Here is a 12,080-nt window from a genome sequence, read left to right on the forward strand (position 1 = left end):
TCGTTTTTGTTGTATTTTGTGGTTGGGTTTTTTAATTATTTATTATTATTTGTTTTTGTTGTTGTTGTTGTTGTTGTTGTTACATGCCATTTGGGTAAGTTCCAACTTCTTGTAACCTTATGTGGAACAGAAGGAAACACTTCCCAGTCCTGAACCATTCTCACAGTATTGCAAAAATATTTTAGGAAATAGTTTACATGAAGCCATCATTGAGCTGGCAAAAAAGTAAAGAAGATCTTTAAGGAGGAGAATTAAATTTAAAACACAGATTTGGGAAGGTAAATAAGCAGAAAACAAGGATCTTCTTATCACCATTTATCAATTTCCAATGACTTACCAAATTTATTTTAGCTGCTTTTTTAAAAAGCATCCCTTTTCAGCAGGAAGTAGCTAAGAGAATACTTCGTCCCCTTTTCCTTATGAATCAGGGTGAAGTCTCTCAGGGAGGAGTGATAGGGAATGGCAAAGGACACACTGACAAAGGAGATTAATCAGAACTGGCTTTGACAAGCACTGGGGCAATTGGACAATTAAAACAGACTTTCAAAGGGGGAAAAAAACCAAGAATGAACTGGGGAGGAGGGTAGAGAAAATAGTGCAACAATGAATGAATGAAAACCCAAAATCTCTGTAAATGTTCATTAAAATTAGTAAAATTTAATAATTTTTTAAAAAGCAATGAACACACATAAAAACAAACAAACAAACAGCAAAACAACTCAAAACACTAGAAATGAGCGAAGGGGCATTCACACACAGTACATCTTATACATTAATCACCCTTGATCCATGCCCACTATTACCCCATCCTTTTCAGATCTCACTTGATCTTTCCTGCTTCCTTCATCCCCCTCCTTAGTCAACCAAACTCTTCAACTCTGTAACTTCATCCCCCTTCATTGTCCTACCCGTTTCTCTTCCCTCTTTGGACATTAATACAATACGCCATCCCCTTTTCCTTATGAATCAGGGTGAAGTCTCTCTCAGGGAGGAGTGCTAGGGAATGACAAAGGACACACCGACAAAGGAGATTAATCAGAACTGACTTTGACAGCACTGTGGCAATTGGACAATTAAAACAGACATTCGGATGGCGGGGAAGAAGAACAAACTGAGGAGGAGGGTGGAGAGAATGGTGCGGCAATGAAGGAGTGAAAGCCCAGAATCCCTGTGAATGTTCATTGAAACTAATAAAATTTAATAATAATAAAAAAAAGAAAAAAATACACATACTACTAATTACCTTTCTATTTTTACAACAATAGTCTTACACAGGAGTGGCATTCACTTCCTACGCAACATACCTCTGGAAACTTTATGAACTTTGCTACATGATGATAGTTATAGAAAGATCTCAGGCCTTTTGTTAATAGGGTAGCTATGAGTCATGCCTGACTCGATGCAATCACAACAACAGTCTTATGCAGTATTTGTCCTTATGAGACTGAGTTCACTCAGCATAATGCTCTCTAGCCTATTCCATGTTATATAGTATTTTTTTTAAATTGTTGCTCCTGAGCTTCTCAGAGGAGTGTTTGGTCACTTGAAACAAACTGAAATGTTCTGAGAGAACTTTTCTAATCTCCAGAGTTACAGGAATGTTTTTGTTGATTTTACTTTTTATTTTTCTTCACATTTTAATCTATTCACATAATCAACTATATATATCTAAAATAATTAGCTAGATCTTGGGAATATACTAATGAAGAACCCATAACAAAGGAGGGGGAAGCAAAGACTAACAAAACAAAAAAACACTCACTGGTGAAACATAGGGAGTTCTGGGTTTTGAAGCTCTTTCTGACATCCTTTGGGCATGTGGCCAGGAGGGAAGAAACAGTCCCTGGAGAAGGACATCATGCTTGGGAGGATAGAGGGACAGTGAAAAAGAGGAAGATCCTGGATGGTATGAATTGACACAGTAACTGGAGTAGGACGGGTAGGTGCATCAGAATCAGTGAGACCGGCTCAGGTAGGGCAGGATTCAGAGCCACTGTGCATAGTGTTGTTATGAGTCACGGTGTCTTGACAGCACATAACAAGAGAAAATAAACATTACTAACATTTTCTCTGATTACAATAACAAAAGGAAAATAGATGGTTATTAGAGGAAATAAAACTTATGTATAGTTCCTCCTGTTGAGGTGCTATGATGCCAGTTTGAAGACTATGGTGCACCTGATTCATGCCATGATCTTTACAGTCACTTGTTATGCACCTGACAACAACTATGGATAACAGAAAAAAAGAATGACTTTGAACTGTGATGTTGGAGATAAGTATTGAACATCCCATGGACTGCCAAAAGAACAACAGGTATGTCTGGGAGAAGGTGTAGCCAGAGCACTCCTTGGAGGCAAAGGTGATGAAGGCTCATCTCACATACATTGAGCATGTTGCTAGGAAAGCTTATTCCTTGTAGAGGGACATCATGCTTGGGAAGGTGGAGGAGTAGCGAAAGAAAAGAAGAACCTCAACCAAGTGGGTTGATCCCAGTTACTACAGCGATGGGCTTGAATGTGTCAGAGATTATGAGAATCGCATGGATAAGACAATGTGTAGATCAGTTGTTCAGACACTATGAGTTGTACTCGACTTGACTACACCTAACAACAACAACAAAATCATAGTTCCTCTGATTAGGAAAACAATTGTTAAAAATACAAATTTCATATCTATAATTCAAGCTTATTCATTTTGAAAAACAAAAAAACCCACTTAATCTTGTAATGAATTATATAGATATATCAATACTCAAAGGACAAGTATCGTTACTATCTTCTATGTTTTTTCCAGTCAGTAGTAATATATTAATAAATACAAAAAATTTGAGTAAAGATATTTCTAAATTAAACACAGGACAATGTCAGAAATCACTTCAAATAGCTTCATGCTAGTGAAGAAAGTCTCACCTTAGTACAGTGGCACATGCAGTAAGATGGGACCAACAGAGAGGAGAAATATTGCTTGACTAGTATTCTAGTCATATGTTAATCTCATATTATATGCAATGTTGTATGATCACTATAAAAATCCTAAAAACAAGTCTACGTAATTTACTAGAAGATGACAGAAAAGTTTAGATGTACTATGCATTAGTTTGCTTAATTTAATATCAAATAATTATTACTTTCAGATTAATATAAGCAATTAAAAAAATCATTCAGATGGGGAGGGGGGTAAATCAGTCAAGGCCACAAAGTAATCGGTGTGTGGCAGTTAACTCCTAATCATAATTATTGTCACTTCCAATCCACTTTGTCACTGCTACTCAAGTTGGGCATTATTCTTTTAATGGTAAAATCTTTTCCCAGTGTTGTTGTTGTTAGGTGCCATTAAGTTCTCTATATAGCTCATTTAGCACCTCTATGAATAATAGATCTGAACCTTGACCTATCCTTTGCCATAAATCCTGTCTGACTGAAGACCATTGTTAAAGTCACTATGTCAGTCCATATTATTGAGAGTCTTTGTCTCTTTTATTGATCCTCTACCTTTCTCAGAATGATGCTCTTTGTTGAGAACTCACCTTTTCTGATAATATATATGTGAAATAAAATTTCACCATTGCTGCTAAGGGCACTTTAGTTGTATTTCCTTCAAGACAGAACTGAGTGTTCTTTTGGCAGTCCATGGCATGTTCAATACTCCTTGCCAACTTTTTTCTTTCCATTTTCCTTGTTCATTGCCCAACTTTCAGAAGTATAATAAACAAGTAAAAATGTCATTATTTTATCAAGCCCATCTTATTCTTGAAAATTATATCCTTTGAACTTTGAAAATTCCTTGACAGCGTATTTGTCCTGTGTTGATTTTTGGTTGCCATACCACCAATGCTGATTTTCTATCAATGTGACATGAAATTCTCAATAACCCTCCTCTTTTCTCCATCTATCATGATGTAGTCTATTGGTTTAGGGGTAACTATTGTTTTTCCTTAATGTTGAGATACAATCCATAGTGAAGGTTATGATCTTTGGTTGTTTTTAGTAAGTGTTTCAAGTCCTTTCACTCTATGCAAGCAAGGTTGTATCATCTGTATTACACAGGTTGGGTCTCTGAAGGCTGCTGTTCCTTGGTGTACTGTTCGTCTGTGTATAGTCTAAGCTAGCTGCAGGCGGCTTGCTGGACAAAGCATGAAGACGTGTTCCCAAGAAAAACGAGGTGAATTCATGATACCTTATGAGACCCAGAAGAACAGTTGTGACCTCATAAGACCCAGAGGAAAATCTGTGAAGGCTTACAGTCCTTGAGGGCTTGTAGATAATACAGACTAATGAGAAGCCACTGTCCATGAGAACTTGCAGAGACTACAGATAAGTGAAGTATCTTGTGTGTTTGTTAGGATATCCTGGGCAAGTTGGTATGGAGATCCATCTATATTGAAAACAGGTTTTTGGGGTTGATTTTTTTTTTTCTATTTTAAAGAAATAACTGTTTGCTGTGTAGTGAGAAACTTCATAAGAATAGAATGTTTGTATTTTCTATATATACTGAGAGAAATAAATGACCAGGCCTTGGGTTTTGCTTAACTTTACCTTGGTCCCCAGTGCCTTACTTTATTTCCCTTTGTCTTTCTGTCTCTGTTATTTCTAAGCAGCACTGCATCTCTTAGTTTCAGCTGGTAAATGGCTACATTGATGCCACATCCTACTTCATGTCATCCAACTTCTTGAATTCTTTCCAGATTGAATAGATATGGAGAAAGGAAGCAACACAGATGCACACACCCTTTCTGACTTTAAAGTAAACAATGTGCCTTTGTTCTGTTCAGATTATTGTCCCCTTGGTTTATGTATATGTTTTACATGAGCACATTTAAGTGTTTTGAGATTCCCATTTATATCAATATTTTCCATAATTTATCATCTTGTAGCTAGTCTAATGCCATTGAATGATCAGTAAAAAACCAAACAATGTTCAAGTAAGTTGCCTTCAGGGTAGCTTACACTTCTTTTAGTATCATTGATTCTTCATAGCTACTTCCTGAAATAGTCGTGTTGGCCAATTCTTTTATGTACAGTAATTATGTTTATTCCTTCCATCTTCCATTAGGAATAATTAGTGATTGGAATTCAAAACTTGGAAATAATGAAAAACTAGTAGTTGAGAAATATAACCTTGGTGACAGAAATAAACTAAAGATCACACAAAATTATGCACAACATATTCATTGCAAATATTTTTCTTCAGTAAAAACAAATGGTTATTATACACATGGATCTCTTCTCATGGACTACACAGGAATCATATGGACTAGATATTGAGATGCTCAGTCTTAATCATCAAAACAAGGCCAGAAGTTAATTGTAAACAGAACATCAATTATTCATAATTAAATTAAAATTAAAACTGAAGAAAATTGAGAGAAGTTCAGGAGAGTCACAATATGACCTTGATTTTATCCTAACTGAATTTTAAAACTGTCTCAGGAATATATCTGACGCATTAAACACTCATAACTGAAGACCAAATGGTTGAGGGATGACATCAAGGGCACAATCCATGAATAAACCAAGGCAAGGAAGGAAGAAGAGGGCCAAAGGGATGTTAGAAAAGACTCTGGAATTTATACTAGAATGTTTTTGTAAATACTAATGGAAGATATAATAAGATAATTGAACAGAAGATTTTAAAGGGCAGCTCCAGAAGACAAAGAAAACTATTATAGAAAGAGCTAGAATTAGAAAACCAATGGGAAGAACATGTCTGTCATTTCTTAAACTAAAGAGCTAAAGAACAAATTCAAGCCTCAAATTTTCAGTCAGGAATCCTATGAGCAAACTAATTTTGCAATAGATTATGTCTCTACTTTGTCCTAACAAAGAGATAAGTTTTAGAAAAAGTGCAGCCAGAGTTCTTCTCGGAGGCAAGGATGATGAAGCTCAGTTTCACATATTTCGTGCATATGTCGGAGAGGCTATTCCTTAAAAAGAGACATCATGCTTGATAAGGTGGAGGGTCAGTGAAGGAGAGGACTACTCTCAATGAGGCGGATTGAGAGTGACAACAGCTATGAGCTCAACGTGTCAGAGGTGATGAGGATGGCACAGGATAGGAAGGTTACAGAACTGTTATTCATAAGGTCTCTATGAGTCACAATCAACTCAATGGCTCCAAACACTAACAAATCCTCTCCTAGGAATTTTCTATTGTGCCTTTCTTGCTATTATACTTTACAACATTTGTTGAACAGTTCATTTGAGAGTTTATGCTCCACAAACATATGGGACAATACAAAAGGCAGCATTTGTCTCAAAACAAGTTTGTAATGATACATTTTAATCACCAAAGAATTGACATCTAGAACTTTCACAACATTCTGAGAGCACAGGTGTAACATTTCTTCAGGTTTATTTACTATGTTATGTTGCCCCATAAAAATCCGTATTCTCATGCAATACGATTTGCCAGCACAGCTGCCTCAAACCTCAAGCAACTAATCAGGTAAAGATTGTGTAAGAGCCTCAAAAGAACACTTACTGTTCTTGTTCAGATATGGGTGTTCTTAAAAACACAGTGCAAAATTCAGTTTCCTTCAAACAATTAGAGGCTGCTGCTAATTAAAGTAAAATATTGCTGATTCTATTATCACAACTCCACAGGTATGTTCCAAAATGAATGAGAAAGAAAGTCATCAGTATCATTGTGTACTGATACCTGCACGTTTTCAGGAATATATACAACATTATTTTTAACAGTATTGCTGTAGAAGTCTTGTATCTGTATGAGTGTATTTTCTGCTTTGCCAAGCACTTTTAAACATTAAAACATTTTTTATTTATTTTCAGTCTTGAATTAAGTGAACCATCAGCTAGCACCTTGTATTAGTTATGCCTTATAATGAATAATAAAAAGACACAGTCCTGCACTCAGTCTGATGATGCCAATAGGGAAAACTCCACACTGAGTCTCTGTAGAATTACAGCTGCAGCCTGCTAAGTGATCCTCCTCATAGTCAAATCTATTGATAGTTCCTTCTTTGTTATATTTTTGGAAGTTACATTAATTTCTGGATATTTTCTCTTTTCTAGAACTTCATCTTATTTCAAGGGCCTCTGTGGTGATTTCTCCCATTGATTTCTCAATATTCAATGATATCCACAAGAAGCCTGGGCAGTACGTTGACTAAAGGCCCAGTCACTCAGTAAAGAGTTTGAGTTTGAATCCATTAGCCACTCCACAGGAGAAAGACGTGGCAGTCAGTTACTATAAAGATTACAGCCTTGGAAACCCCATGGTCATTTCCACTCTGCACCATACTAGGAGTCAGAATAGGCTAAGGATTAAACAATTTGTTTGTTTTATGTTTGTTAATAATCCTAAATTCCTATGTTGTTGCTGTTGTTGTCAGGTATCACCAAGTCGGAGCTGACCCCTAGCTGACCCTCCAGTAGATTTTTCAGAGACACTTAATCGCACAGTAGGAGAGTGCCTATCCTTCTGGGAAACAGCTGGTAGGATTTGAACCTTATGCCTAGGATTGCAGCTTCTTGTCACTAGTCCACCAGACCTCCCTAAACTTGTAGAGATTCCATTAATAAAATGTTATTAGAAGTTATTATATATTGTGATTCTCTTTGTACATTGTCATGAAGTTGATTCCTATTCATTATGAGGCATATATTACAGAATAGAGCTGCGCCACAGCATTTCCAAAGCATTTCCAACGCTGTAATCTTTCCGCTCCTTTTGAACATACTTGGAGTCTTGAGATTATCTATCCCTTCCTTTAGCCCGTCAAAAGCAGAGTGCAACACTTTTTTGAAAGTAGTAACTAAAGTCAACTTACAGGCAGCAGAGATCATCAATAAATGTTTTCCCTCCTGAGAGTCATATCTTTTTGAAATTTTCAAAATTGTTCTTTCAGTTCAAGTTTAGATCTATTAAGGCAGTAAGTGTAGTGATTTAGAGGGTGGGCAGGAAGAGATGGCTGATTCCTAAGGGGCAAAGTTTTCTGAATTGTTAAAACAAACGTCAATTTTATGGTAAGAAGAGAGTTTCACAAATATGTTTAATACTTCTTCTTATGCTGTTTAACTATTGGGATTTCTAAAGTGATGATCAACTATTGGGCCATGACCTAGATACTCCTAAACTAGTTACTGTAAGCAAAAGTCTGACATCCGTTGTGCAGAGGGATGTCCATCAAGTAAAGGAGTCACTGTTTAAAAGGGAGTTTAAAAAGCAGCTAATGGTTTGTGGTTGTTGATTGCCTTTGAGTCAAGCATGACTCATAGTGACCCTATCTCTACAACTATTGACACTTCTCAAAGTTCATGGAGTTTCTGGAAGCATGCTGCTTAGGAAGCAGATGCCACTCCTGATGAGTGCCTTTTTATTTAACAAAGAGTATGGAAGGTAATTTTAATCATGTACATTTTTAGTGGCGTTGGACATTGACAATTTTGTTATGGGGGGGAAAAGCTTTGGAGAACTAGTAGGGTAGCTCAGGATATGTTTTAGTCTCACAAAGTTTAGGCATCTCTCTGATAGATTTCCTGGTTCTTCAGCAGCTCACTGTATGTAAGTTTAATTGATGATAAATAAACATATTTTAAAATGGTATAGAAATTCTAAAATAGTATGCTGTTGCAGGACTAAAATGCTAATAACTGGGCACATAATATATGGCTCTACTTTACCTTCAATATTTGAGTATTTAGGTGGATTTCAGAGGGTTTTATTGTTGTTGTTATTCCAAATCAGTGTCAGTAAAATACAGAAAAAGCTCACACTATCCAAGTCTATTAAAAAAAATCATAGAAGAGATATAAAACTCAGACACTAGAAGACTGAGTATCTACTTAAAATGTTTCTAAGAAGTTTCCTAGCTTCATATCAGTCATTTTCCACATTATAAATATCTTGATATTGGGATATATGAATATATGAAGATAAAATTCTAATAGGTTGTTATTGTTATTTTTACTTTATAAACCCTTCTAAGAGCTCTGGTGGCTTAGTGGCAAGAAGCTGCACTGCAATCTCAAAGGCACATGCTTCGAGGCCACCTTCAGAGAAGGATGGGCAATCTCCTCCCATGGGATTAACTGCCTCTGAACACTTGCCAGAGGGTCAACAACTAGGGTCAGTTCTGACTCAATGATACACAACAATGACAACAACAATACCTTCTAAACAAGAAGTACTTGAAGCCATTAATAATAAAATTACTAATGTGTGTGTATATCTATCTATCTATCATCTATTATCTATCTATCTATCTATCTATCTATCTATCTATCTATCTATCTATCATCTTTCTATTATCTATCTATCTATCTATCTATCTATCTATCTATCTATCTATCTATCTAAGTGCTGTCAAGTTGTAGATGAATCATAGCAACCCTATGAACAAAAGGTCTGAACAATTGTATAACTTTCATCATTTCTCCAAGTTCATAGAGTTTCTGGAGGCAAGCTATTTCGGAAGTGGATGCCACTCCTGTTTCCAACCTTGTTTTACTCGGGGAGCTCCACCAGACACTGTCCACCATGGGTAACCATTCATTATCACATTTGACACATCAGTGTCATAGTGTTCAGGATCGCAGTAACCACGAGTTACCTCTGTATAGCAAATGGATAGACCAGTGCTATACCAATTAGAAGAATGTTTGACCAAAACCAAGACTGAGGGCCTAGTGGACAGAAAATGATGCTACCAAGCCAAAGGTGGGTGATTTTAATCTGTGGCCCTTCAGGCATTGATAGAAGTTGTAGCTCAATAATTAGGCGCCGTAAGCTCATAGTGTGGTGAGACAATAACATTTCTAATGAGAAGTAGAAGAAAGTTTTGAGATACATGGTTTCCTAGAGATACTGGATGAAGACACAGGTTAACATCTCTTTTTCATTAAAGTGTTTGTGTTTAACATGCAAAATGAAATTTTGGTGTGAAGGAGCAAGAGGAACTGATTGTATAATCAAACTATATACACACATGCACAAACACACGTGTTTTCTCAATATTTCTTTCTCTCTCAAGTACACACACACATGCATATGTATACATGTGCACAGACACGAAATTCATTTCTATTAAATTGACTTAAACACATGGAGGCTGTAAGAGTGGACAGTAGCTTTTTTAATAGCATAACAATCTTGTAGTACTTCTTAGTCATTCAATACTATCTGCATATAGCACAAATACTTACAAATGTATATGCTGATGAAACCATAAGCAATACCTGTACATTAATAATTATTAAATGTATTCTTCTGAATGAAAAGATAAGCTATTTATAAAAATTGTGCCAGGATGTTAAGTCATTAAATATTTGCATCTTTATGGCCTTTGGTCTGTTAGAAAATATTTCTTCCAATACACTGTTAGACTGTTAGTTACAAAATGAAAGTCATGAAAGCTTTTTTTGTTTATATTTCTCTGGATTAATTAACATCTGTAAGGGAATTAATAAAATAGAAATATGTCAAGATAAATTATAATAAGACAATTCAATAATAAGACAAGTTTAGGCAAATGGAATAAAATAGGAAACTAAGAATATTCTAATTAAATTTAAAATGTATAATGTCGTAAGTCGTTATATGTCATTGAGTCAGGTGTGACTCCTGTCATTCTCCATTACAGAGTAGAATTACCACCAAGGCTTTCCTGGACTATAATTTTTACAAAAAGAACATTTCAAGATTTATCCTGAAGTACTATCAAAGACATTTTGGACAATGACTAGGGGGTTAGAAGGAGAATTGATGCCGTTGAGCTGTGTTGCTGGAGAAGAGTATTGAGGGTACCATGGACTGCTAGGAAAACAAACAGATTCATCCTGGAAAGGATTAAACACCGCGGCTCCTTGGAGGCAAGGATTCTGAGGCTTTGTCTGACATACTTTGGACATGTTTCAAGGAGGGACCAATTCTCAGAGAGGAACATCATGCTTTGGAGGGTGGATGGCAGGTGCAGGAGGGGAAGGCCCTCTATGAGGTGGATTGATTCAGTGACTAGGTAATTGGAATGGAAGTATCTGTGACAGTGAGATGGGCACAGGACAGTGTAGAGTTTAGGACTGTTATGAGTCGCAAGCAACTTGATGGCACATAACAACAACAAATGTCAATGACAGAATAATATCTATCGACATATAATAATAACTCAAATTCATTATAGTCAAGGTGGAATCAATTCATAGCTGAGTCATTGTTTTGTTTTTTATCAATAGCAAAAACAAATGGGAACTGTGTGTGTAGACCTTCTCAAATAGAATTAAAAAGAATGCATCTGTGAAAAGAGATGGCTATGTCTTGATTCCAATCAAAAGCAGCAACTGAAGAACACACCACATATCACTCATTTTGATGTTGTTTTTAGATGCCAATGAGTATAACTCTCACCGACCTTAGGAACAACAGATCTTAGCCCTGTATTATCCTGTGCCTTTCTCACTATCTTTGATACCTTGATTTCATTCCTGTAGTTACTGTTTTCATCCATCTTGTTGGGGGACTCTCATTATTTCATTGACCCTCCACCCTTCCAGGCATAATATTCTTTTACAAAGAATAACTTTTCCTAGCAATAGGCCCAAAATTACACATTTTTTGCCAATATCACAATTCAAGACATCAGTTCTTCCCAGTCTATATGTTGTTTTAGCCAGTATTTCAGTTGTTTTTCAGCAATATTTTATTTGTTTTATTAATTATATTATTATAAAATATTTTTTCTATTGGAAAATATTTCTTTGGAATGGGCAAAAATACATTTTCCAGTTGAATAGGCAGATGACTCTCTTCCAAATTTCTTGACATGGATCAGTAAGTAAATCAATTAGCATGTTGTTTGTTGGAATCTATTTGTTGAAATATATCAATTGCTATCCTGTCCATTCCTGAAGTTTTCTTTTCACCAATAACTTCGGTGTAGTTTAGCGATCCTTCTATATTTATTGGTCTTCATAATTTTCTATCTTTGGATCAGTTGCTCAGAGATAGAAAATAATCAAATTTTATGATTTTCTATCTCTAAAGCACAAGGAAGAATTCAAGATACTAAAGAGCTGAACAGAAGATTCCAAAAGGCTGCTCGGAATGACAAAGCAAAATACTAC

The sequence above is a fragment of the Elephantulus edwardii genome, unplaced genomic scaffold (genome assembly GCF_000299155.1).
Source record: "Elephantulus edwardii isolate Elephantulus edwardi_28Jun2011 unplaced genomic scaffold, EleEdw1.0 scaffold00052, whole genome shotgun sequence".
NCBI lineage: Eukaryota > Metazoa > Chordata > Mammalia > Macroscelidea > Macroscelididae > Elephantulus > Elephantulus edwardii.